Source organism: Hordeum vulgare, chromosome 7H (genome assembly GCF_904849725.1).
Source record: "Hordeum vulgare subsp. vulgare chromosome 7H, MorexV3_pseudomolecules_assembly, whole genome shotgun sequence".
Taxonomy (NCBI): Eukaryota; Viridiplantae; Streptophyta; class Magnoliopsida; order Poales; family Poaceae; genus Hordeum; species Hordeum vulgare.
Window position 1 is genome coordinate 113,351,115 of NC_058524.1, and position 26,102 is coordinate 113,377,216.

Consider the following 26,102-nt stretch of genomic DNA (forward strand, 5'->3'; position numbering starts at 1 on the left):
AATGCCTCTTTGTGCTTCTATCGAGCCTTGGTAGCTTGCTACTTCTCTGGACACATTGATTGACCGGCGTGTATCCTTCTTTGCTGCTGTGTTTGTACCCTTGGGGAAATGTCACGCGGTGTAATGGAGTCCTTGTAGCTTGCTACAACTCGTCTACACACGATGTTGATTAACACCTGCTTTGCTGGGTTATGTATGCTTGTCCCTGTACGGATGTACCACTTGGGTTTATAACTAGCCATGTCGACCCGGGTTCTTGTCATTTGAATGCTAGGGACACGTTCATATACGTGAGCCAAAAGACACAAACGGTCCCGGCCAAGGTAAGGTGGCAGCCGTGGAGTTTACCGTGCGTGAGGCCGCAAAGTGATGTGATGTGTTACAGGCTGGGTTCTTATGATTCAGGATCGGGGTCCCGACAACTTTGGTATCAGAGCTTGACTGCCTGTTGGATAACCGAGCCAAACTGGCCGATGTTGTGTCTAGCAACTCTTTAGTTATATAAGGGAATTGTTTGTGGAAGGGAACGTAAGGCTCTTTTTACTCCTTTCCTTGTGTCATTCTTATTCTGAGTCACCCTCTTCTTTATTCTACGGGGTTTAAGAATTAGGATTTCTCATCTAATCATTAGGATGACGAGTTACTATGCTGCAGACTTATAGAAAAGTTGTTGTCTTCCTGGATCAGTGTCTTCATAATAATTCAATGGTTATGTTGTCAGTTTCTTGCAGGTTGCCTCATATTTCATGCCCTTACAACCATTATGTTGTCCGAGTTTTCCAAGGTTCCCAAATAATCTCATGCAATTGCAAAATTCCTTCCTCTTATTTCTAATGTCTTTTTGGCCGGACAAAGCACACTAATCATTGTGTTGAGGTACTCTATTGCCTCGACATATTTGTTAAAGTGTTAGGAAACCCTGTTACCTCGAAAACCACCCAATAGTCTAGATGTGCTCTATGTTTCCAGTGCGATAATTCTGGCCATCATTTTAGAAAACATCTCGTGATGTTATTTAGTTTGTAGGTATTCTATTTCTGGGGTTCTTGAATCCAAGGATCATTCTGATCACTTCTGTTGATAGTGTTGCTAGTTCCTTTAGAATGATTAGTAACCTTGTTGTAGTTCCCAAGGTTCATGGTATATCCTTCTTCCAACACCATGGATCATCTTTGGCAGAAGTTCTTCATGAACTAAAGATCATAACAAGAGTGCTTGTGATGAGTTCTCTACTCCATATTGTGATTCTGCCTACTTCGCCCTTCTGCATGGGTTATCTGGAAGAATTATGTTGAACTCGTTCGACATGCTAATCCATGCATCCACAACTCAAGAAATTTTGTGCTCTTGAGTTGGCCCTATCTAGTTGTATTGTGTCCTTCATTTATGAGAGGATAGTTAAGAGTAGTTGTGCATTCATGTCATCGATGTCTTCTATTCTCTGGTCTGTCAAGTTGTTCTATTTTTGAATGAATGGGAGGAGCAAACTCCAGTACCTCATCCATTTCTTGGATTGGGTCAAAGTAGTTGTAATCCGCAGATCAAAATGCCAATCTGGTTTGGTTCTGTTCTATCTTGGAGTATTATCTTTTTTTGTCAAGAATATTATGAGAATTGCACCATCTCTTATGAACTCTTGTTGTAGTGATACTTCTCAACATCATTATTCATCCCTCGGTTTCCGTGTTGGTTGTAACTGGAATATCGACAAGTGAACCATGATGTGTGAAATCAATACTCCTAGCAATGTTATTGCTTGGTAGCTAATGGACAATAATTTCACTCTTATGGTGATGGTGATTGAATAGTCATCCTAAGATTGAGCGTGCTACCTAGTCCATGTTTCATGGTGCACTTTCCGATCAATGGGTTAAGACTGTGTTAATCCTTTGCTCTTTGATCATGTCATCTTGCCATGAAAAGCAAGATTGTTCCCGAGCTTAATAACATAACTGTGGTTCGTGATTTTCCGAATATCTTCTCGGAAGTATTACCAGGTTGCTTCCTGACTGTTATGATAGAGATTGTGATCAAGTTTGTTTTCCTATAAGCCACCCTTCTCCAAGAATCCGTGGTGGATACCCCGAGCTAGTTGGTTAAGCTAAACAACAACTTGGAGAGTTGGAAGATAAAAGCTTCGCCTAAACTTAGCTCATTTAAAAAGGATATTTTCCTGTTGTGTGAGTCTGAAGAAGATGATATTGTCATCGGCTGATTCGTGTGATCAATTGTTGCATATATTATGTTGTCCAATTTTGATTTGAGTATGGGCTATTGTCAAATCAAACTCAGAGCCAAAGATTTTCGTAACGGTGTCTTATTCATGGATTTCCTTGAGCCTACACCATTGTATTCTTTTATCTGACCAATGCTATTATCTTGCCCACATAGTTGTGGAAATCCATTTATATGGGTATCTCGATGAATTGTTGTTGAGATCATCGGCAACATTTTCATTTGTTCCATGATCTATGTTGAACATTAAGCTATTGCTAGAAATTTGTAGAAATTGTCTTCGTGTCTCGAGCATGAGGTATATGTTAGGTGTAAGAAGTGATTTCCTCTAATTCATGTGCATTTGGTGCAAGTTGCCGCCATGAATTTGAGAAGGTCGTTTTGATTTCTTTGGAGTCATTCCAAGTCAATCATGCACGTGAGAAGTATTCTATGGTCTGAGAGATTAGCTACCTCCATTCCATATGTATTTCCTAGCACACCAAGCCACTGATTGATTTGTTCAAGGAAAAGAAGTTAGGTGTTATTCCCGAAGGGCCCAGACGGACTTGCACATGGCTTCGATATCCGCAATGATGATTCCCACCCAGAACTCGGTAGTGTTTCAATATAAGACTTTTCATGTGCTCATCACTGTCTTGGATAGTGTGTTCATGTGGGTCTCGCAATCCAGCTCATGTTTTGGAGTTGGCTTCCGTAGTTCATTCCTGAGAATCTCGCAACGTTATCTCGTCGATTTGTGTTGCAAATTTTCTTTTCAGACATGCTGAGTCTGAAACATCATGTCACCAACCACATCTGAATCTCAGGCAGATATGATGGTTGTAACGCTTCCCAAGGATTATAATATTGGTCTCTGTGTAACCCGGTAAAGTGTAATGGTTAACACACCTAGCCGGAAGACTTAATATTATAATATCTTGCATCAGCAACCTTAGCCATCTCCCCGTGAGGTTTTGTATGACTTATTTTGGAAGTTGTTCCTCATGGACTCCCTTTGCTGCCCCGAAGTCCGACCTATACTTGATGTGCGAGATATCAAGCATGACCTTAATTAGGTTGTGCCAGTACATCAAGGAGAACATTAGAAGCGGAGTGCTAAATGTCTCTCGGTCGATCAACCAAATTTCGTTCCCTTGGTATAGCTAAGGTGAAATCTGAGGAAGTGTTCTCTTCCTTTGCATCTGCATCCTCCATCACTGTTCATCATGGTAGTATGTTGTGTCACCAAGATCTTGGCACATATATTGGTAAAACTTTGATGAATATGGAAATGCTCAAGTTCTTGAGAGCACGCTCAGACACTAGGTTATATCCTCGGTAGTAATTGGAATGTGCTTTCCGTTCGCCGAGTTATTCTATAACCCTAGTTTCTTTCCAACCTGAGTATTCCATTCTTTCAAATTCCTTCAAACAATCATTTGTGAATTGCCTTACCCTGGTATGAAGAGTTTCAATGATCTCTGTATCAAAAGTAATTCTTTTTGCCACTTAAGGGAATAACTCTACGAATCACCCTCCTACGGTGCCCCGTTATGGTATGAAGGGCAACTTAACTCATCGCTACTTTGAAACCTTGTCTCCATCTATTTTAAGCGTGGAATTGTTGCCTACCAATTGAACCTCGATCATATGTCTCAATTCCTCATCCGTGTAATGTGTGCTGTGTCTCAGCTTAAGGGACGTTCCTATGTCTCATTCTATGAGTTGATCTTGAGTTGCTCGATCTTGAGGAAATCGAATCTTGTAGAGTCTTTCTATTCTTGTCGCCGTGTTAGATGAAGACCTCGAAGACAAAGATGTCAAGATCAACAAGATGCAATGATTCAATATCTCCGAGAAGGGCAATTGGATCCTGAAGATTTCGACAGTTTAGCGTCCCCTCTTCCTCCTCCTGACTACGCGTGAATCTTGGGACGAGATTCTTGTTTAGTGGGGGTGAGTTGTCACAGCCTTGGAATAATTGCTTGTGATTAGCTGCATCATCATCATGCATCATGTTAAACCCAAATGTTGTCAAATTTGGACTAGCAAAATCCTAGCAACTCATTTATCAAAACAAATTTAATAGTAGTGTTTTTCAAGGAACCAAAGTGACTTTAAAAAATGTTCATATTCTTCTATAAATGGTTGAAAGAACATTTCTGAAATGCATTTTTGTTTTAAAACAATTATGCCATTTTAAACAATTAACAAAAGCCACTGAAATATTAAAACAAAATAACTATACAGATTTTAAATCACTAAAAAATGCTGAGATAATTATTGGAGTTTGGAAATACTCCAAGTATACTCCATATTTATTTCTAGGGTTTTACAAATTGGTTAATTATTATTTTCAAACACAAATGTAACAAATATATATGAAAAAAAAGAAAAGAGTAGAGGAGAGAACTACATGTCGCTCACCTGGTCGGCCCAGCCCACCAGGGCCTCCCCCTGCTCGTCGTCTTCCCCGAGCAGCTGCGTGGCAGCAGCGTGTGCGCCGACTCCACCTCCTGCTTGCCACCTCCTGCTCGTTCCCATCCTCATCTCCTCGCCCGAAGATGCCCCAGACCCCCCTCGAGCTCATCCCCCTCTCCCTGGTCTCTCCCCATCTCTATGTCTCTCCCTCTCCCCTGTCGCCATTGACGTCGTAGCCAGATCACCGTCGACGATGCCCCTCCGGCCACAGAAGCGCCTCCCTGAGCTGCCCATCCTCTCCGCCATGACGTGCCGCACCTTCAAGTCAGCGGAATCGAGCCGAAGCCCCTGCATCACCCTCACCGCCGCCGCTTCCTCCACCGACCACCGGGATCCGCCGCCGGCGATCTACTGCCACCGGGTCTCTCCGACCTCCCCGATGCCAGAAATGGATCCCTTGTGAGCCCCTCATGTTTTCCCCTCTCTCTCTTGCTCGAAAACCCCCTCCAGAGCACATCCCCGTCGAGCCGACTTTCGGCCGCCGCGCACGGTCGTCGCGGACACCCTAGCCCTCTTGCTACGCCCTTCCAGAACGGGCGCTTCGCCAGCGTCCCGAAGCCGCAAACCGCGTCGCAAATAGTCCCCTGTAGCCGCGATTAGGCCAACTCCGGCGAGCCCTCCGCCACAGCCATGGTCTCCGGTGAACACCCTCCGATGGGGGTCGACGTGGCCAGCCATTAACCACTAACCCCCCTCCCCAGAGACGCTGACATAGGGCCCCACGGGTGAGTCAAACCACCATTAGGGTGGGTCAACGCGGGATTAAGCCCTGGGTCACTGACCAGTGGACCCCACTGGTCAGGTTTGACCTGGGACGGCTGCTGTTGACTGATGACGCCAGTTTGACGTCGCAGTGACGCAATAAAGCTTTTCTGATTTTAATTAATTCCAAAAAATGCCTAAAACTTCAAAAAATCATAGAAAATAATCTGTAAGTCCAATGAAAATAATTTTTATATGAAAAATGATCAGAAAAATCCAAAGAATCTGATTATGGCATTTTCATGCTGGTTTGAGAAAGTTATCATCACCAAATAGGAAAAGTGATGATTAGGGTAAATTTAATAAATAGTTTGGAGTTGGAATTTGATTCCTATTTGAATTCCACTTCAATTACTATGATCAAACATTGAGCTAGGAAAACCAGTACCTCAAATTGCCATCTTCATGCATGATAAAACAAGTTATACCTGAGCATCAGGTCGAATCAATTAAAAGGGTATCCTGAAAATACCTTACTCGAAGTGATATTTGAATTCTAATTCAAATCCAGCTTCAACCTAAGAAATGGTAGCTATATTGGCCCTGCCACATTTCATTTCCATTTCTTGATCATGCATCATAGTTTTGCATTTTCGTGAAGTAATTGCTGTTCCTTTCTTGTTTGCCGGTGTTGTTTCCTCTCGGTAGACGATGATCCGGACGATGTGATCGTTGACATTGATGAAGACTCATTGCTATCTTCAGACGTGTCAGGCAAGCAAACCCCCTTGATCATATTGATATAAACCCACTCTCTCGCTAATGCTCTCATTTACTACATTAGGACAAACACGATTCAACTGTACATTGTTATCGTAGTTGAACCCATTCCTCTGCATGACCTGATTTTGTCACAGTAAATTGTTGAAACCACTTAGCATGAGTAGCAACTGCTTGAGCCTTGTTGTGCTTACTCATCCATGCTTACTTACAATGCCTGCTATGCCTAGAGTCGTGTTGGGTCTGATCCATCTGGATGATGAATCGAAATGGTTGTGTTCATGTCCTACAGCGTGGGAGTAAAAGTGTGAATCCGATTTGGTAAAGGTAGCGATGAGAGGCCATGTAGGAGTACATGGTGGGTTGTCTCATTGGGACCGTCCTTAAGAACTGAGTTCTGTGTATGTTATCCAAGACAAGATACTACCACACATTGGGATACTTAACTGACCCTCTTGGCTTATTAATTGCCTAGATCTCTGTCGAGGAGTTGCAACTAGTTTCTGGTGTTTGTAGGAAAAATGTTGGCGGCCGTGTTTAGCTCTGCCCGACGGGGTAGGCTTCTCTGCGGTAGATACACAGTGGCACGGTGCACCAAGTGGCACCCGGATGGTGGGCTTGGGAACCCTGCGCACATCGTTTGGGGCCGTAGAGGAAACCTCGACCGGACTTCCTTGCGGGTTCAGTCTCAAATAGGCGATAAACCTGGACTAGGGTCTTGCGTGGTTAAGGTCGTGGCCGACACCCACGCGAGTGCTTCCGCTTGAAGGTTGTCGAGATGCATGACGTGCATATGGTGCTAAGTGGTGAGAGCATGTGTGAAGAAGTATACCCCTGCGGGGTGATTTAATCTGTTCGAATAGCCGCGTCCACAGATATGGACTACTTGGAAACATTATGTGGTACATAGACAATTTAAATAGATACTCTAAAACATGCAAGATAAGTGTGAGTACTATGGAAGGCTTTCTCGTAGGGAGACGAGAGTGGATCCATAGTGGTGTATTGCATTGGTGAATATGTGGACTCGTGTGCGCTATCCCACCTCAAAGAAAGAACTTGTAGTCATAGTACAGGTTAGCCAAGAGTCAAAGCTGGCTTGTTGCAATCAAACCCCACAATCCTTTCATTGAAACATGATGCATATGTAGATGGTTCTGATGTAAGTCTTGCTGAGTACCTTTGTACTCATGGTTCCTTTATTTATGTTTTTGCAGAGAAGAATTTAGACTCATTAAAAGGTTCTACGCGATGTGTTCGATGTTGACCGGAATAGCTTGGGAATCCCAGACAGAGGTCTGGTTCCTATGGTAGGGTCATTGTAGCTTTTGAGGCTCTTCCAACCACTTTTAGTAGATGTCTGTACCCAGGCATGTTTTCCTTCCGCTTGATGTTTGTATGACTTGAGTGACGGGTCACGAGACCCCTGTTTGTAATATCATACTATGTTGATTCTTATGAGTGCTTAATAAAATCTTGAGTCATAGAGTTATGTTGTGATGCCATGTTGTATCTACACATATCGTGCATATTGTGTTTATGTTATGAAATGCATTATATGTGTGGGATTCGACACCTAGTTGTGTGCCTTTAGTAGTAATCTTTACAGGGAAATGCCTCTTTGTGCGTCTATCGCGCCTTGGTAGCTTGCTAGTGCTCTAGACACATTGATTGACCGGCGTGTATCCTTCTTTGCTGCTGTGTTTGTACCCTTGGGGAAATGTCATGCGGTGTAATGGAGTCCTTGTAGCTTGCTACAACTCGTCTACACATGATGTTGATTGACACCTGCTTTGCTGGGTTATGTATGCTTGTCCCTGTACGGATGTACCACTTGGGTTTATAACTAGCCATGTCGAGCCGGGTTCTTGACATTTGAATGCTAGGGACACGTTCATATACGTGAGCCAAAAGACGCAAACGGTCCCGGCCATGGTAAGGTAGCAGCCGTGGAGTTTACCGTGCGTAAGGCCGCAAAGTGATGTGATGTGTTACAGGCTGGGTTCTTATGATTCAGGATCGGGGTCCCGACAAAATAGAAGTTTGATTCCTCTCAATTAGTTTTGAGACGTGGATTCGGTAATATTAAGAGTTATGTTAGTAGGGTGTTGAGAATCTAGAAATACTTGTGTTGAAGTTAGTGATTCCCATAACATGCAGGTATGGTGAACCGCTATGTTAGGAAGTCGGAGCATAATTGATCTATTGATTGTCATCCTTTGTGTTGCGGTCGGGATCGCGCGATGGTTAACACCTACCAACCCTTTCCCTAGGAGTATGCGTTTAGCACTTTGTTTTGATTACTAATAAAAACTTTCGCAACAAGTATGTGAGTTCTTCATGACTAATGTGAGTCCATGGTATAGATGCACTTTCACCTTCCACCATTGCTAGCCTCTCTAGTACCGTGCAATTTTCGCCGGTGCACAAACCCACCATATGCCTTCCTCAAAACAGCCACCATACCTATCTACTATGGCATTTTCAGAGCCATTCCGAGATATATTGCCATGCAACTCCCACCGTTCCGTCTCATGACTTGTGACGTCACTCTCATATTTCCATTGCATGATCGTAAGATAGCTAGCGAGATGTTTCAACGTCATACGCCAAGCTAGATCGTTGCACATTGATATGTCCATTTTGCATCATGCTTTCATGTTGATATTTATTGCTTTATGGGCTGTTATATTACTTGTGGTACCATATTTATGCCTTTTCTCTCTTATTTTGCAAGGTTTATTTGAAGAGGGAGAATTTAGGCAGCTGGAATTCTGGACTGGAAAAGGAGCAAATCTTAGTCCACTATTCTGCACATCTCCAAATGCCCTAAAAAGTTACGTGGATTTTTTGGGATTATATAAAAAATACTGGGCGAAAGAAGTACCGGAGGGGGGCTGCCAGGGCGCCACAAGCCCTGACACCGCCACCCCCCTAGTGGCGAAGTGGGGGCTTGTGGGTTCCCTCACGGCCCACTAGCCCCCCTCTTTTGCTATATGAAGGATCTTGGTCTAGAAAAAATCATTCGGGAGCTTTTTAGTGGTTTCGCCGCCGCCACGAGGCGGAACTTGAGCATATCCAATCTAGAGCTTCGGCAGGACGATCCTGCCGGGGAAACTTCCCTCCCGGAGGGGGAAATCGTCGCCATCGTCATCACCAACAGTCCTCTCGTCAGAGGGGATGCATCTTCATCAACATCTTCATCAACACCATCTCCTCTCCAATCCCTAGTTCATCTCTTGTAACCAATCTTCGTCTCGCAACTCCGATTGGTACTTGTAAGGTTGCTAGTAGTGTTGATTACTCTTTGTAGTTGATGCTAGTTGGAATATTTGGTGGAAGAGTTTATGTTCAGTTCCTTGATGATATTCATTACACCTCTGATCATGATTATGATTATGCTTTGTGAGTAGTTACTTTTGTTCCTAAGGACATGGGATAAGTCATGCTGATAATAGTCATGTGAATTTGATATTCGTTCAGTATTTTGATATGATGTATGTTGTCTTTTCCTCTAGTGGTGTTATGTGAACGTCGACTACATAACACTTCACCATATTTGGGCCTAGAGGAAGGCATTGGGGAGTAGTAAGTAGATGATGGGTTGCTGGAGTGACAGAAGCTTAAACCCCAGTCTATGCGTTGCTTCGTGAGGGGCTGATTTGGATCCACTAGTTTAATGCTATGGTTAGACTTTGTCTTAATTCTTCTTTTGTAGTTGCGGATGCTTGCGAGAGAGGTTAATCATAAGTGGGATGCTTGTCCAAGTAAGGGCAGTACCCAAGCGTCGGTCCACCCACATATCAAACTATCAAAGTAACGAACGCGAATCATATGAACATGATGAAACTAGCATGACAGAAATTCCCGTGTGTCCTCGGGAGCGTTTTTACTCCTATAAGACTTTGTTCAGGCTTGTCCCTTGCTACAAAAGGGATTGGGTCACTTGCTGCACCGTTGCTACTACTTGTTACTTGTTACTTGTTACTTTTTGCTTGCTACGTTTCACCTCGCTACACAATCACTTGTTACCGCTACTTTCAGTGCTCGCAGTTATTACCTTGCTGCAATCCGTTTATCAGAGCCTTCTGCTCCTCATTGGGTTTGACACTCTTAATTATCGAAAGGACTATGATTGATCTCCTATACCTGTGGGTCATCAAGACTCTTTTCTAGGGCCGTTGCCGGGGAGTGAAGTGACTTTGGTAAGTGGAAATTGGTAAGGAAACATCTATATACTGTGCTGAAATTTATTGTCACTTGTCACTATGGAAACTGTTCCTTTGAGGAGTTTGTTCGGGGTATCTTCACCACGAACGGAAGCACGAGGAGTAGTTCCTCAACCTGAGGTACCCACTGAAAATATCTTTTATGAAATTCCTTCGGGTATACTCGAGAAACTGCTGGCTAATCCTTTCACAGGAGATGGATCTTCACATCCAAACTTGCATCTGATCTATGTAGATGAAGTTTGTGGTTTATTTAAGCTTGCAGGTTTGCCTGAGGATGAGTTAAAGAAGAAAGTCTTTCCTTTATCTTTGAAGGATAAGGCGTTGACATGGCATAGGCTATGTGATGATACTGGATCATGGGGCTACAATCGGTTGAAATCAGAATTTCATCAAAAGTTCTATCCTATGCATTTAGTACATCATGATCGGAACTTCATTTATAACTTTTGGCCTCTTGACAGGGAAAGCATAGCTCAAGCTTGGGGGAGTCTTAAATCAATGCTATATTCATGCCCCAATCATGAGCTCTCGATAGAAATCATCACTCAAAACTTTTAAGCTCGGTTTTCTCATGAAGATCGTACCATGCTTGACACTTCTTGTACCGGTTCTTTTATGAAGAAGGATATTGATCACAAGTGGAATTTATTGGAAAGAATCAAACGCCACTCTGAAGATTGGGAGCTGGAGGAAGGTAAGGAGTCAGGTATGAATTTCAAGTTTGATTGCGTTAAATCTTTTGTTGAGTCAAACACTTCTAGAGATTTTAGCGCTAAGTATGGACTTGACTCTGAGATAGTAGCTTCTCTATGTGAATCTTTTGCAGCTCATGTTGATCTTCCCAAAGAGAAGTGGTTTAAATATCATCCTCCTGTAGAAAGCAACATAGCCAAAACCAATCTAGTTGAGGAGAAAGTCATTGCTTTTAGTGATCCTGTTGTTCCTTGTGCTTACACTAAGAAACCACCATACCCTGCTAGGATAAAGGATTATTCCAAAGCTCCAACTGTGATACGTAGGGGTTACATTAGACCACTTGCACCCCCTGAGGAGATTAGAGTTGAACCTAGTGTTGCTATTATCAAAGATCTCTTAGCCGAAGACATAGATGTGCATGTTATCAAATTATGTGAGGACTCTGCTAGAATTGCTAAACCTCACGCGAAAGACAAATACGGACCTGTAGTTGGCCTGCCCGTTGTTTCTGTCAAGATAGGAGATCACTGTTACCATGGTTTATGTGATATGGGAGCTAGTGTTAGTGCAATACCCCATTCTCTATATGATGAAATCAAAGATGAGATTGCACCTGCTGAGTTAGAACCCATTGATGTCACTATTACGCTAGCTAATAGAGACACTATGTGCCCTCTGGGAATTGTGAGAGACGTAGAAGTCCTGTGTGGTAAGACGAAGTATCCTACTGATTTCCTCGTCCTTGGTACTGCACAAGATAGCTTTTGTCCCATCATATTTGGTAGACCCTTTCTCAACACTGTCAATGCTCACATTGATTGCATTAAGCAAACCATCACAGTTAGTTTCGAGGGTGTGTCTCATGAATTTAACTTCTCCAAGTTTGGAAGACAACCCCATGAAAGAGAGTCTTCTGGTAGAGATGAAATCATTGCTCTTGCCTCTATTGCCGTACCTCCTACGGATCCTTTAGAGCAATATCTGCTTGAGCATGAAAATGATATGCATATGGAGGAGAGAGATGAGATAGATAAAATTGTCTTAGAACAATATCCTATTCTCAAGAACAATCTGCCTGTTGAACTGCTTGGGGATCCTCCCCCACCAAAGGGTGATCCTGTGTTCGAGCTTAAACAGTTGCCTCATACTCTTAAGTATGCCTATCTTGATGAGAAGGAGATATATCCTGTCATTATTAGTGCCCTCCTCTCAGAGCACGAAGAGAAGAAGTTACTAAGAACTCTGAGGAAGCACCGTGCTGCTATTGGATATACTCTTGATGATCTTAAGGGTATTAGTCCCACTCTATGTCAGCACAAGATTAAAACCGATCCTGACTTTAAACTAGTTGCTGATCATCAAAGGAGATTAAATCCTAAGATGAAAGAGGTCGTTAGAAAAGAAATATTAAAGCTTCTGGAAGCAGGAATCATTTATCCTATTGCTCATAGTGATTGGGTAAGTCCAGTACATTGCGTACCTAAGAAGGGAGGTATCACCGTCTTTCCTAATGATAAGGATGAACTAAGCCCACAAAGGATTATTACCGGCTATAGGATGGTGATAGACTTGCGGAAACTGAACAAGGCAACTAGAAAAGATCATTATCCTTTGTCGTTTATCGACCAAATGCTAGAAAGGCTATCAAAGCACACACACTCCTGCTTTCTAGATGGTTATTCAGGTTTCTCGCAAATACCTGTTGCACAATCTGATCAAGAGAAAACCACTGTCACCTGTCCCTTCGGTACCTTTGCTTATAGACGTATGTCTTTTGGCTTATGCAATGCACGTGCCACCTTTCAAAGATGTATGATGGCTATATTCTCTGACTTTTGTGAAAAGATTGTCGAGGTTTTCATGGATGACTTCTCCGTTTACGGGTCTTCCTTTGATGATTGCCTCAGCAACCTTGATCGAGTCTTACAGAGATGCGAAGATACCAACCTCGTCTTGAATTGGGAGACGTGCCACTTTATGGTTAATGAAGGTATCGTCTTAGGACACAAAATTTCTGATAGAGGCATTGACGTTGATAAGGCTAAGGTTGATGCAATTGAGAAAATGCCTTGCCCCACAGATATCAGAGGTATACGAAGTTTCCTAGGTCATGCTGGTTTCTATAGAAGGTTCATTAAAGACTTCTCTAAGATTTCTAGGCCTCTTACCAACCTCTTGCAGAAGGATGTTCCTTTTGTTTTTGATGAGGATTGTGAGGAAGCCTTTGAAATACTTAAGAAGGCTTTGATAACCGCACCTGTTGTTCAACCACCTGACTGGAACTTGCCCTTTGAAACCATGTGCGATGCTAGTGATTATGTTGTTGGTGTTGTTCTAGGACAAAGAGTTGACAAGAAGTTGAATGTTATTCACTACGCCAGTAAAACTCTAGACAGTGCCCAATGAAACTATGCCACTACGGAGAAGGAATTTTTAGCAGTCGTGTTTGCATGTGAAAAGTTTAGATCTTATATAGTTGACTCAAAAGTCACTATTCACTCTGATCATGCTGCTATTAAGTACCTTATGGAGAAGAAGGACGCTAAGCCTAGGCTGATCAGATGGGTTCTCCTGCTACAAGAATTTGATTTGCACGTCGTTGACCGAAAGGGTGCTGATAACCCTGTAGAAGATAACTTGTCTAGGCTAGAGAATGTCCTTGATGACCCACTACCTATTGATGACAACTTTTCTGATGAGCAATTAAATGTCATCTGCACTTCACATAGTGCACCGTGGTATGCTGATTATGCAAACTATATCGTAACCAAATACATACCACCTAGTTTCACCTATCAGCAAAAGAAGAAATTCTTGTTTGATTTGAGACACTAATTTTGGGATGATACTAACCTTTATAAGGAAGGAGTAGATGGTGTTATTAGACGTTGTGTGCCTGAGCATGAACAGGGACAGATCCTGCAGAAGTGTCATTCCGAAGCCTACGGAGGACACCACGCTGGAGATAGAACTGCCCATAAGGTATTGCAATCAGGTTTCTATTGACCCACTCTCTTCAAGGATGCCCGTAAGTTTTTTCTTGTCTTGTGACGAATGCCAAAGAATAGGGAACATCAATAAGCATCAGGAAATGCCTATGAACTATTCACTTGTGATTGAACCATTTGATGTCTGGGGCTTTGATTATATGGGACCCTTCCCAAGTTCCAATGGGTACACTCACATCTTAGTTGTTGTGGATTACGTCACTAAGTGGTTAGAAGCTATCCCCACTAAAAATGTTGATCACCACACCTCTATTAAGATGCTTAAAGAAGTCATATTCCCAAGATTTGGAGTCCCTAGATATCTGATGACTGATGGCGGTTCACACTTCATTCATGGTGTTTTCCGCAAGATGCTCGCTAAGTATGATGTCAACCATAGAGTTGCATCTCCTTATCATCCTCAGTCTAGTGGTCAAGTGGAGTTGAGTAATAGGGAGATCAAATTGATCCTACAAAAGACCGTCAATAGATCTCGAAAGAATTGGTCTAGCAAACTTGATGATGCACTATGGGCTTATAGGACTGCTTATAAGAATCCCATGGGCATGTTACCGTATAAAATGGTTTACGGTAAAGCGTGTCATTTACCTCTTGAGGTGGAACACAAAGCTTATAGGGCAATCAAAGAGCTCAACTTTGATTTCAAACTTGCCGGTGAGAAGTGGTTGTTTGATATCAGCTCGTTAGATGAATGGAGGGCCCAAGCATATGAGAATGCCAAGTTGTTCAAGGAAAAGGTTAAGAGATGGCATGACAAACGAATACAGAAACGAGAGTTCAATGTAGGTGATTATGTCCTGCTATACAATTATCGTTTGAGATTCTTTGCAGGCAAGCTTCTCTCTAAATGGGAAGGTCCTTATGTTATCGAGGAAGTATATCGTTCCGGTGCCATCAAAATCAATAACACGGAAGGAAATTTTCCTAGAGTGGTAAATGGGCAAAGAATCAAGCATTACATCTCTAGTACTCCCATAAATGTTGAGACCAATATCATCAATGTCATAACTCCAAAGGAGTACATAAGGTATGTTTATCAGCCTGTTTCAGACCCTGAAAACAAAGAGGTATCTGTTTCGGTAAGAAATTGGACTCCGATGCTTTTCCAATAGGAAATTTCCTCCGTTTTGGATTTTTTGGAAAATTAGGAAAATAAAAAGCAGTCCGGAGAGCGCACGAGGCGGCCACAAGCCCTGCCACCGCCCCCTACCCCCTGGTGGCAGAGGGCAAGCTTGTGGGCACCTCGTGTGCCTCCCGGACTCTGTTTTCTTGCGGAGCACTCCTTCTGGTCCAGAAAAATCAATATATACTCGCCCAAAGGTTTTGATCTCCGTATCGCGCAGTTTTCCTCTGTTTTCGTTTTGAGCTTGTTTCTGCCGCTGATCTAGATCAAGATGTCTTCTCAGGATTCAGAGGGGGAGATCTATGTGGCTGACTACCTTGCTAACCCCAAGGTCTATGGGGACTTGGAACCATATGGCTGGACAACTGATGAGGAAGAGGACTATGAGCCCAAAGGGAAGGAGCAAACGAGTTCCGATGAAGAGAAGGCTCCTCTACGTCAACCTGCAAACACCCATGTGGAGTTCAAGAAGTCAATTCTCCCTGATCATAGGAAGAAGCCTAAGACCTTGTTTATCCCTTCTCGTTTCTTGCAGGAGAGCAAGCAGGAACTTTTCCATAGAGTTTTGAAACTTGAGGAAGAAAATGACGATCTAAGGGAGCAGAACTTTTTGCTCAAGTGGAAATTAGACAAGCTCAAGACTGCTCCAACAACACCACCATCACCACCAAAGGAAGACAACTAAGCATTGGTATGGGCAATCCCCTTGGCTTCTTCCAAGATTGGGGGAGCTGCCCCGGTGTCGTATCACCTTTATATCTTTTGCTTTTACCTTTGTTTTAGTTCTTTCCTTTTTAGTTTTTATTTCTTCTCTTAGAGGAATAAGTCTTTAGTGTTTAGTTTGAGTCTTTTGCTTTTGTATCTCCCCCGATGTATTCGAGCTTATGAGCTATATAATAAAGAGTATCTTAGTTAAGGGATTTGCTTTGTGCCATGATCAAAAGTATGAAAAGAACGATAGCATGAAAGATCATGAGACGATCTTATGGAAAGTGATAACTTCACTTATGACACGTATGATGATTGAAACTTGTTGAGAATAAAACAAGATAGACCTCAGTCATTGTTTTAATTAATAAGAAGTAATAAGGAAAGAGAGGTTCACATATAAATATATCATCTTAGACACTTTTTACAATTGTGAGCACTCACCAAACTATTACATGCTTAGGAGTAGATGTTGGATAAGGAAGACAACATAATGAATTGTGTTTGCTTGGTTCCAAACAATGTTATATGATTAGCGATCCCTTAGCATGTGACGAGTGCTTCCACCTCATATTAGCCAAAACTCTCGCACCAAGTAGAGATACTACTTGTGCATGCATAAACCTCCAACCCAGTTTTGCCATGAGAGTCCACCATACCTACCTATGGATTGAATAAGATTCTTCAAGTAAGTTGTCATCGGTGCAAGCAATAAAAATTGCTCTCTAATATGTATGATCTATTAGTGTGTGGAAAATAAGCTTTGTACGAACCTGTGATGAGGAAGACATAAAAGCGACAGACTGCATAATAAAGTTCTTTATCACAGAAGGCAATATAAAGTGATGTTCCTCCGCACTAAGAGGACACGCATTCAAACCTCAAAAGCGCATGACAACCTCTGCTTCCCTCTGCGAAGGGCCTATCTTGTACCTTTACTTTTTGCCCTTGTAAGAGTCATGGTGATCTTCACCAATTCATTTTTGCCTTTGTCTTGGCTACCGTCACATGCTTGGGAAAGATCTATATTCATATATCAACTTGGAGTTGAGTACTTATGCTTTATTGTTGTTGACTTTACCCTTGAGGTAAACCGTTGGGAGGCAAAACTATAAGCCCCTATCTTCCTCTGTGTCCAGCTGAAACTTCGACACCATGAGTACCACATGAGTTGTAACAATTGTGGAAAACAAAAGAGATGATTGAGTATGTGGATTTGCTTTACAAGCTCTTATTTGACTCTTTCTGATGTTATGATAAATTGCAATTGCTTCAATGACTTTGGACTGTTGTTGGTTACTTCTCGGTAAGGTTTTTGCTTCATGCTTTGCTTTGTGAAGGAATTGTTACTTTCCCATAAGAATCTTTATGATGTATTGTTGTTCTATGCGTGATCATGATGCCCTCATGTCCGTATTATGTTTTATCGACACCTTCGTCCCTCAACATGTGGACATGTTTATGGAACTTGGTTTTCGCTTGAGGATAAGCGAGGTCTAAGCTTGGGGAAGTTGATACGTCCATTTTGCATCATGCTTTCATGTTGATATTTATTGCTTTATGGGCTCTTATATTACTTGTGGTACCATATTTATGCCTTTTCTCTCTTATTTTGCAAGGTTTATTTGAAGAGGGAGAATTCAGGCAGCTGGAATTCTGGACTGGAAAAGGAGCAAATCTTAGTCCACTATTCTGCACATCTCCAAATGCCCTGAAAAGTTACGTGGATTTTTTTGGGATTATATAAAAAATACTGGGCGAAAGAAGTACCGGAGGGGGGCTGCAAGGGCGCCACAAGCCCTGCCACCGCCACCCCCTGGTGGCGGAGTGGGGGCTTGTGGGCTCCCCGACGGCCCACTAGCCCCCCTATTTTGCTATAAGAAGGGTCTTGGTCCAGAAAAATCATTCGGGAGCTTTTTCGTGGTTTTGCCGCCGCCACGAGGCGGAACTTGAGCAGATCCAATCTAGAGCTCTGGCAGGACGATCGTGCCGGGGAAACTTCCCTCCCGGAATGGGAAATCGTTGCCATCGTCATCACCAACACTCCTCTCGCCGGAGGGGAGGCATCTTCATCAACATCTTCATCAGCACCATCTCCTCTCCAACCCCTAGTTCATCTCTTGTAACCAATCTTCGTCTCGCAACTCCGTTTGGTACTTGTCAGGTAGCTAGTAGTGTTGATTACTCTTTGTAGTTGATGCTAGTTGGATTACTTGGTGGAAGAGTTTATGTTCAGATCCTTGATTCTGTTCATTACACCTCTGATCATGATTATGATTATGCTTTGTGAGTAGTTACTTTTGTTCCTGAGGACATGGGATAAGTCATGCTGATAATAGTCATGTGAATTTGATATTCGTTCGGTATTTTGATATGCTGTATGTTGTCTTTTCCTCTAGTGGTGTTATGTGAACGTCGACTACATAACACTTCACCATATTTGGGCCTAGAGGAAGGCATTGGGGAGTAGTAAGTAGATGATGGGTTGCTGGAGTGATAGAAGCTTAAACCCCAATCTATGCGTTGCTTCGTGAGGGGCTGATTTGGATCCACTAGTTTAATGCTATGGTTAGACTTTGTCTTAATTCTTCTTTTGTAGTTGCGGATGCTTGCGAGAGAGGTTAATCATAAGTGGGATGCTTGTCCAAGTAAGGGCAGTACCCAAGCGCCGGTCCACCCACATATCAAACTATCAAAGTAACGAACGCGAATCATATGAACATGATGAAACTAGCATGACAGAAATTCCCGTGTGTCCTCGGGAGCATTTTTCCTCCTATAAGACTTTGTTCAGGCTTGTCCCTTGCTACAAAAGGGATTGGACCACTTGCTGCACCGTTGCTACTACTTGTTACTTGTTACTTTTTGCTTGCTACGTTTCACCTCGCTACACAATCACTTGTTACCGCTACTTTCAGTGCTTGCAGTTATTACCTTGCTGAAATCCGTTTATTAGAGCCTTCTGCTCCTCGTTGGGTTCGATAATCTTACTTATCGAAAGGACTACGATTGATCCCCTATACTTGTGGGTCATCACACATCCCGGTACAGTGTCAGAGGCATTTCCTATAGAGTCATCATCGTTCTAAGCTTTGAGCTGTGAGTAAATAAAAGTGTGATGATCGTCATTATTAGAGCATTGTCCCATGTGAGAAGAAAAAGAGGCCAAAGTTGCCCTCACAAAAAAGAGAGGCCAAAGATCCCAAATAAAAAAACGAGAAAAAGAGAGAAGCGACAATGCTACTATCTTTTTCCACACTTGTGCTTCATAATAGCACCATGTTCTTCATGATTGAGAGCCTCTTGTTTTGTCACCACCATATACTAGTGGGAATCTTTATTATATAACTTGGCTTGTATATTCCAAGGATGGGCTTCCTCAAATTGCCCTAGGTCTTTGTGAGCAAGCAAGTTGGATGCACACCCACTAGTTCTCCTTTTGAGCTTTCACATACTTATAGCTCTCGTGCATCCTTTGTATGGCAATCCCTACTCATTCACATTGATATCTATTAATGTTGTTGGAGCATATATATCCATATGTGGTTTTGGTACTTGATGACAATTCCTATGGACTAATGGTTGCCTTAAGTTACATTTATAGGATTTGTCCATAGGCACTTCTTGAAGTCCATCTGTTGGGTTCAAGGAGTTTATATGATGACCAAGGTGGTATTCAAGGTATTATCCAAAGAATGGTCATAGAGACACATGGTTGATCAAGATCTCAGACAAAGAGTAAACCAAGATGATCAACACACAAAGCATACAAGATGTACCGAGAGGGATCAAGTGATCCCATGGTATTACCCAAAGAATGGTCATAGAGACACATGGTTGATCAAGATCTCAGACAAAGAGTAAATCAAGATGATCAACACACAAAGCATACAAGATGTACCGAGAGGGATCAAGTGATCCCATGGTATGGTAAGCATTGTCCATTACGTGTTTATGTACTGACCCATGGTCTTCGTGAGAGTTCTATGTGGGGGTTAGGTGTGTTTACATGAGCTTGCGTCAAAGGGAAGATCTCATACAACCCATGGAGTATGACGTCAAGTTGTGATCATCATCAATGGTTGATCAAGATCTCAGACAAAGAGTAAACCAAGATGATCAACACACAAAGCGTACAAGATGTACCGAGAGGGATCAAGTGATCCCATGGTATGGTAAGCATTGTCCATTACATGTTTGTGTACTAACCCATGGTCTTCGTGAGAGTTCTATGTGGGGGTTAGGTGTGTTTCCATGGGCTTGCGTCAAAGGGAAGATCTCATACAACCCATGGAGTATGACGTCAAGTTGTGATCGTCATCAAGATTGCGATGTGCAAGTTCAAGTGGATCAGCACGAAGATAGCATGCTTGAAGCTTGTCGTCCATTGTGGTGGCAATGGACTTGTGAAGATATGCTGAAGAGTGGCTCACCCATAGTGAGTATGGGGGAGCAATCAAGTAGTCTTCATCAAGCCAACACAATCAAGAAAGGTGGTCCATCTTAAGGAAGCCAAGATCATCATCATCTAGCTCAAGAGGACGAGGTGCAAGGTATAGGTTTGCCCTTGATAGGTTTTCTGGTTAGGATAGATTGATGTTCTATCAAGGGGGGCTCTCAAGTGAGTAGCTTGATCGTATCGTTCGTTGAGATCTCAAACCATTTGCATCCTTGCATCATACTTCTTGGTTCTTGTTTGGTGTTTCTCTTTGTGAGTTTTAGAGCTTATGGTCATCTTCGTGACAAGCTCGAGTTCATCGAAAACGGAGTCCATATGCATCTACTATGATGTTTTCGATGTTGGAGTTTTTGCCGGTTCTTCATTCATAGAGATCTCACATCTCTATATGTTTGGAATATTCATAACCGCATGGTCTTAAGATTTCAGTGGGCCTTGTCGTCCTGAATCCAACAAGCTTGGGTTTGCTCGATTCGGAGCTCGTATGCGAGAGTTATGGCTGTTTCAGTGGCGAGCGGTAGTACCGCTGGACCTAGCGGTAGTACCGCTAGAGTTGGCGGTAGTACCGCTGGCTCGCGGTAGTACCGCCCCTGGTCAGCGGTAGTACCGCTCCAGGAGCTTAGTACCGCCTGCCTAGCGGTTGTTCGTGGACGGACCTTTTTGCGAAGACTTTCTTGGCGGTGGTAGTGCCTTTGCACTACCAGGGGCCCAGCGGTAGTACCGCTGAAGTGCCAGCGGTAGTACCGCTGGAGTGCCAGCGGTAGTACCGCTGGAGTGCCAGCGGTAGTACCGCTGGAGCTCGGGCAGAGAGTGGGGGTAATGGTCTGATTCTTTCCCCCACTATATAAAGGGGGTCTTCTTCCCCCTTGGTTTTATCCATCCGTTGAGCTCTTGTTCTACCTCCATTGTTGACATTCTTAGAGCTTGATTACTCTCAATCCCTCCAATGATTCTTGCTTGTTCTTGAGGGAAAAGAGAGAGGAGATCTAGATCCACATCTCCACCAATCACTTTCTCCTCTATGTGAGGGGAACCCCTTGGATCCTTATCTTGGAGTTCTTTGTGAGCTCCTTGTTCTTCCTCTCATATTTCTCCATAGCTTTTGTTGTTGTGGAGGGATTTGAGTGTGAGGGACTTGACCACTTCGTGTGTTCTTGCCATTGCATTAGTTGCATCGGTTTGAGTTCTCCACGGTGATACGTGGAAGTGAGAAGTTGAGAAGCTTACTACCTTTGGTACTTAGTACCCTTGATATTGTTATTCGTGGATGCTTTGGCGTCCTAGAAGCTTGGTGGTGTCTCGGAGCTCAATCATTGTGGTGTGAAGCTTCGGGAAGCGTCGGGGTCTCCAATTAGGTTGTGGAGATTGCCCCGAGCAATTTGTACGGGTACCGGTAACCACCCCCAAGGGTTGCCACGTGTACGGGTTCGGTGACTGCCCCCAAGGGTTGCCATTTGTACGGGTTCGGTGACCACCCTCAAGGGTCCCTTAGTGGAATCACGACATCTTGCATTGTGCGAGGGCGTGAGGAGATTACGGTGGCCTTAGTGGCATCTTGGGGAGCATTGTGCCTCCACACCGCTCTAACGGAGATTAGCATCCGCAAGGGTGTGAACTTCGGGATACATCATCGTCTCCCCGTGCCTCGGTTATCTCTTACCCGAACCCTTTACTTATGCACTTTACTTTGTGATAGACATATTGTTTATTGTAATATATCTTGCTATCACTTAGTTGTTTATCTTGCTTAGCATAAGTTGTTGGTGCACATAGGTGAGCCTAGTTGTTTGTAGGTTTTGTGCTTGACATATTAAACGTTAGTTTTATTCCGCATTTGTTCAAGCCTAAACCTTAACTATTTTATAGCGCCTATTCACCCCCCCCCCTCTAGGCGACATCCACGTCCTTTTCAAATGTGCATCTCCATAACCCTTTGATACGCCGAGTCAATGTGACCATCTCCTCGTTTTTTGTCTCACAACCACCACCACACTCTATTCCACCTATAGTGCTATATCCATGGCGTGATAGTTGAAAAAGGTTTGAGAAAGTAAGAGTGCGAAAACAATTACTTGGCCAATACCAGGGTTGTGCATGATTTAAATTAGTTGTGTGGGGATGATGGAGCATAGCCAGACTATATGATTTTGTAGGGATAACTTTCTTTGGCCTTGTTACTTCGAAAGTTCTTGATTACCTTGCTAGTTTGCTTGAAGTATTATTGTTTTCATGTCAATAGCAAACTATTGTTTTGAATCTTACGAATCTGAACATTCATGTGACATGAAAGAAGTTACAAAGGACAACTATATTAGGTAGCATTCCACATCAAAAATTCAGTCTTTATCACTTCCCTACTCGAGGACAAGCAGGAGTTAAGCTTGGGGATGCTTGATACGTCTCCAACATATCTATAATTTTTGATGGTTTCATGCTATTATCTTGTCAAACTTTGGATGTTTTGTATGCCTTTTATATCTTTTTTGGGACTAAGTTATTAACTCAGTGCCAATTGCGAGTTCCTGATTTTTCCGTGTTTTTGACCCTTTTCAGAGGAGGATTTTAAACGGAGTCCAAACGGAATAAAACTTCCGAAAAGATTTTTTCCGGAACAGAAGATACGCAGAAAGCTTGGGAACCAAGGCAGGGAGTCCCGGGGGAGGCCACAAGCCCCCATGGCGCGGCCAGGGGGGCCGCACCTCCCAGGCTTGTGGGCTCCCACGGCCTCCCCTGTCCTAGCTCCTTCATCTATAAATTCCCAAAAATCCTTGAAAAAATAGAGAGACCCGCGAAAATACTTTTCCGCCGTCGCAAGCTTCTATCCCCGTAAGGTCCCATCTGGGGCATGTTCTGGTGCCCAGCCGGAGGGGAGATTCGGATACGGAGGGCTTCTTCATCAACACCATGACCTCTCCGATGATGCGTGAGTAGTTCACCATAGACCTACGGGTCCATAGCTAGTAGCTAGATGGCTTCTTCTCTCTCTTGGATCTTCAATACAAAGTTCTCCATGATCTTCATGGAGATCTATCTGATGTAATCTTCTTTTGTGGTGTGTTTGTCGAGATCCAATGAATTGTGGATTTATGATCAGATTATCTATGAATATTATTTGAGTTTCTTCTGATCTCTCTTATGCATGATTTCATATCCTTGTAATTCTCTTCGAGTTGTGGGTTTTGTTTGGCCAACTTGATCTATGATTCTTGCAATGGGATAAGTGCTTGGTTTTGGGTTCATACCGTGCGGGGACATCACCCAGTGACAGAAGGGGTAGCGAGGCACGCATCATGTTGTTGCCATCAAGGGTAAAAAGATGGGGTTTTCATCATTGGTTTGAGTTTATCCCTCTACATCATGTCATCTTGCTTAAGGCGTACTCTGTTCGTTATGAACTCAAGACACTAGATGCATGCTGGATAGCGGTCGATGTGTGGAGTAATAGTAGTAGATGCAGAAAGTATTGGTCTACTTGTCTCGAACGTGATGCCTATATGTATGATCATTGCCTTAGATATCGTCATGACTTTGCGCGGTTCTATAAATTGCTCGACAGTAATTTGTTCACCCACCATAATATTTGCTATTTTGAAAGAAGCCTCTAGTGAACACTATGGCCCCCAGGTCTACTTCACACTATATTTTCAGCCTTACTCTTTTACTTCGTTGCACTTTCCGCCATCAGATCTCACTTTGCAATCAATCTTGAAGGGATTGACAACCCCTTTATAGCATTGGGTGCAAGCTCTTTTGTGTTTGCGCATGTACTCTGGACTTGACGCGATTCTCCTACTGGATTGATACCTTGGTTCTCAAACTGAGGGAAATACTTACTGCTCCTGTGCTGCATCACCCTTTACTCTTCAAGGAAAAAACCAACGCAAGCCAAGTCTCCGTCAACGTGCCAATTTCTAGCGCTGTTGTTTGAGAAGTAGCAAAGCCCTGTTGGATTAGTTCACCACCACCACCACCACGCCGCCGTAGTGGAGAACTCATCTATCTCTCCGCCCCTCTTGCTGTATCAAGAAGACGGAGATCGTCATCGAGCTGTACTGTGCTGAACGCGGAGGTGTCGTCCGTCCAGCACTAGATCAGGATGGATCGTGATGGGATCGTGAACGGATCGTGATGGGATCGTGGGATGGGTTGCGATTTGGATCACGAAGATCTTCGACTACATCAACCGTGTTATATACGCTTCCGCTTAGCAATCTACAAGGGTATGTAGATTCACTCTCCCCTCTCTTAGATGATCATCACCATGGATAGGTTTTTCGTGTGCGTAGGAATTTTTTTGTTTCCCCTGCAACATTTCCAACACTGGCATCATGAGCTAGGTTCATGCGTAGATGATATCTCGAGTAGAACACAAAAGAGTTTGTGGGCATTGATGTTCAATTTGCTGCCCTCCTTAGTCTTTTCTTGATTCAGCGGTATTGTTGGATTGAAGCGGCCGGAACAACTTTACTCGTATGCTTACGAGAGACCGGTTTCATCGACTGACATGCAACTTGTTGCATAAAGATGACTGGCGGGTGTCTGCTTCTTCAACTTTAGTTGAATTGGATTTGACCGAGGCGGTCCTTGGAGAAGGTTAAGTGGCAACATGTATATCACCGTTGTGGTTTCGCGTAAGTAAGATACGATCATACTAGATACCCATAGCCGCCAAGTAAAACATGGAACAACAAATTAGAGGATGTCTAACTTGTTTTTGTAGGGTATGCATGTGATGTGATATGGCCAAAGACATGATATGATATATTGGATGTATGAGATGATCATGTTGTAATAGTTAAATATCGACTTGCACGTCGATGCTACGACAACCGGCAGGAGCCATAGGGTTGTCTTTAAATTTATTTTGCGCTTGCAGATGCTCTTGCTATATCGCTAGGCAATAGCTTTAGTAGTAACTGCATAGATAGCACGACAACCTCGATGGAAGAACGATGATGGAGATCATGGTGTGGCGCACGTGACCATAGAGATCATGTCGGTGCTTTAGTGATGGAGATCAAGAAGCAAAAGTTCACGGCCATATCATGTCACTTTTGATTTTCATGTGATGTTAATCCTTCTATGCACCTTATTTTTCTTAGAACGATGGTACCATTATAAGGTGATCCCTCACTAAAATTTCAAGATAAAATTGTATTCTCCCTGACTGTGCACCGTTGCGGCATTTCGTCATTTCGAGATACCACGTGATGATCGGGTGTGATAGACTCAACGTTCACATACAACGGGTGCAAAATTGTTGCACACGCGGAACACTCGGGTTAAACTTGATGAACCTAGCATGTACATACATGGCCTCAGAACACAAGATACCGAAAGGTCAAGCATGAATCATATAGTTAATATGATCAACATGGAGATGTTCACCATTGAAACTAATCTCAACTCACGTGATGATCGGACTTGAGTTAGTGGATTTGGATCATGCGCCACTCCAATGACTAGAGGGATGTCTATTTGAGTGGGAGTTCTTAAGTAATATGATTAATTGAACTCATTATCATGAACATAGTCAAAAGGTCTTTGAAAATTATGTTGTAGCTTGCGTTGTAGCTCTATTGTTTATAATATGTTCCTAGAGAAAAAATTAGTTTAAAGATTCTATTAACAATTATGCGGGCTAGGTCCGTAAACTAAGGATTGCCCTCATTGCTGCACAAAAGGCTTATGTCCTT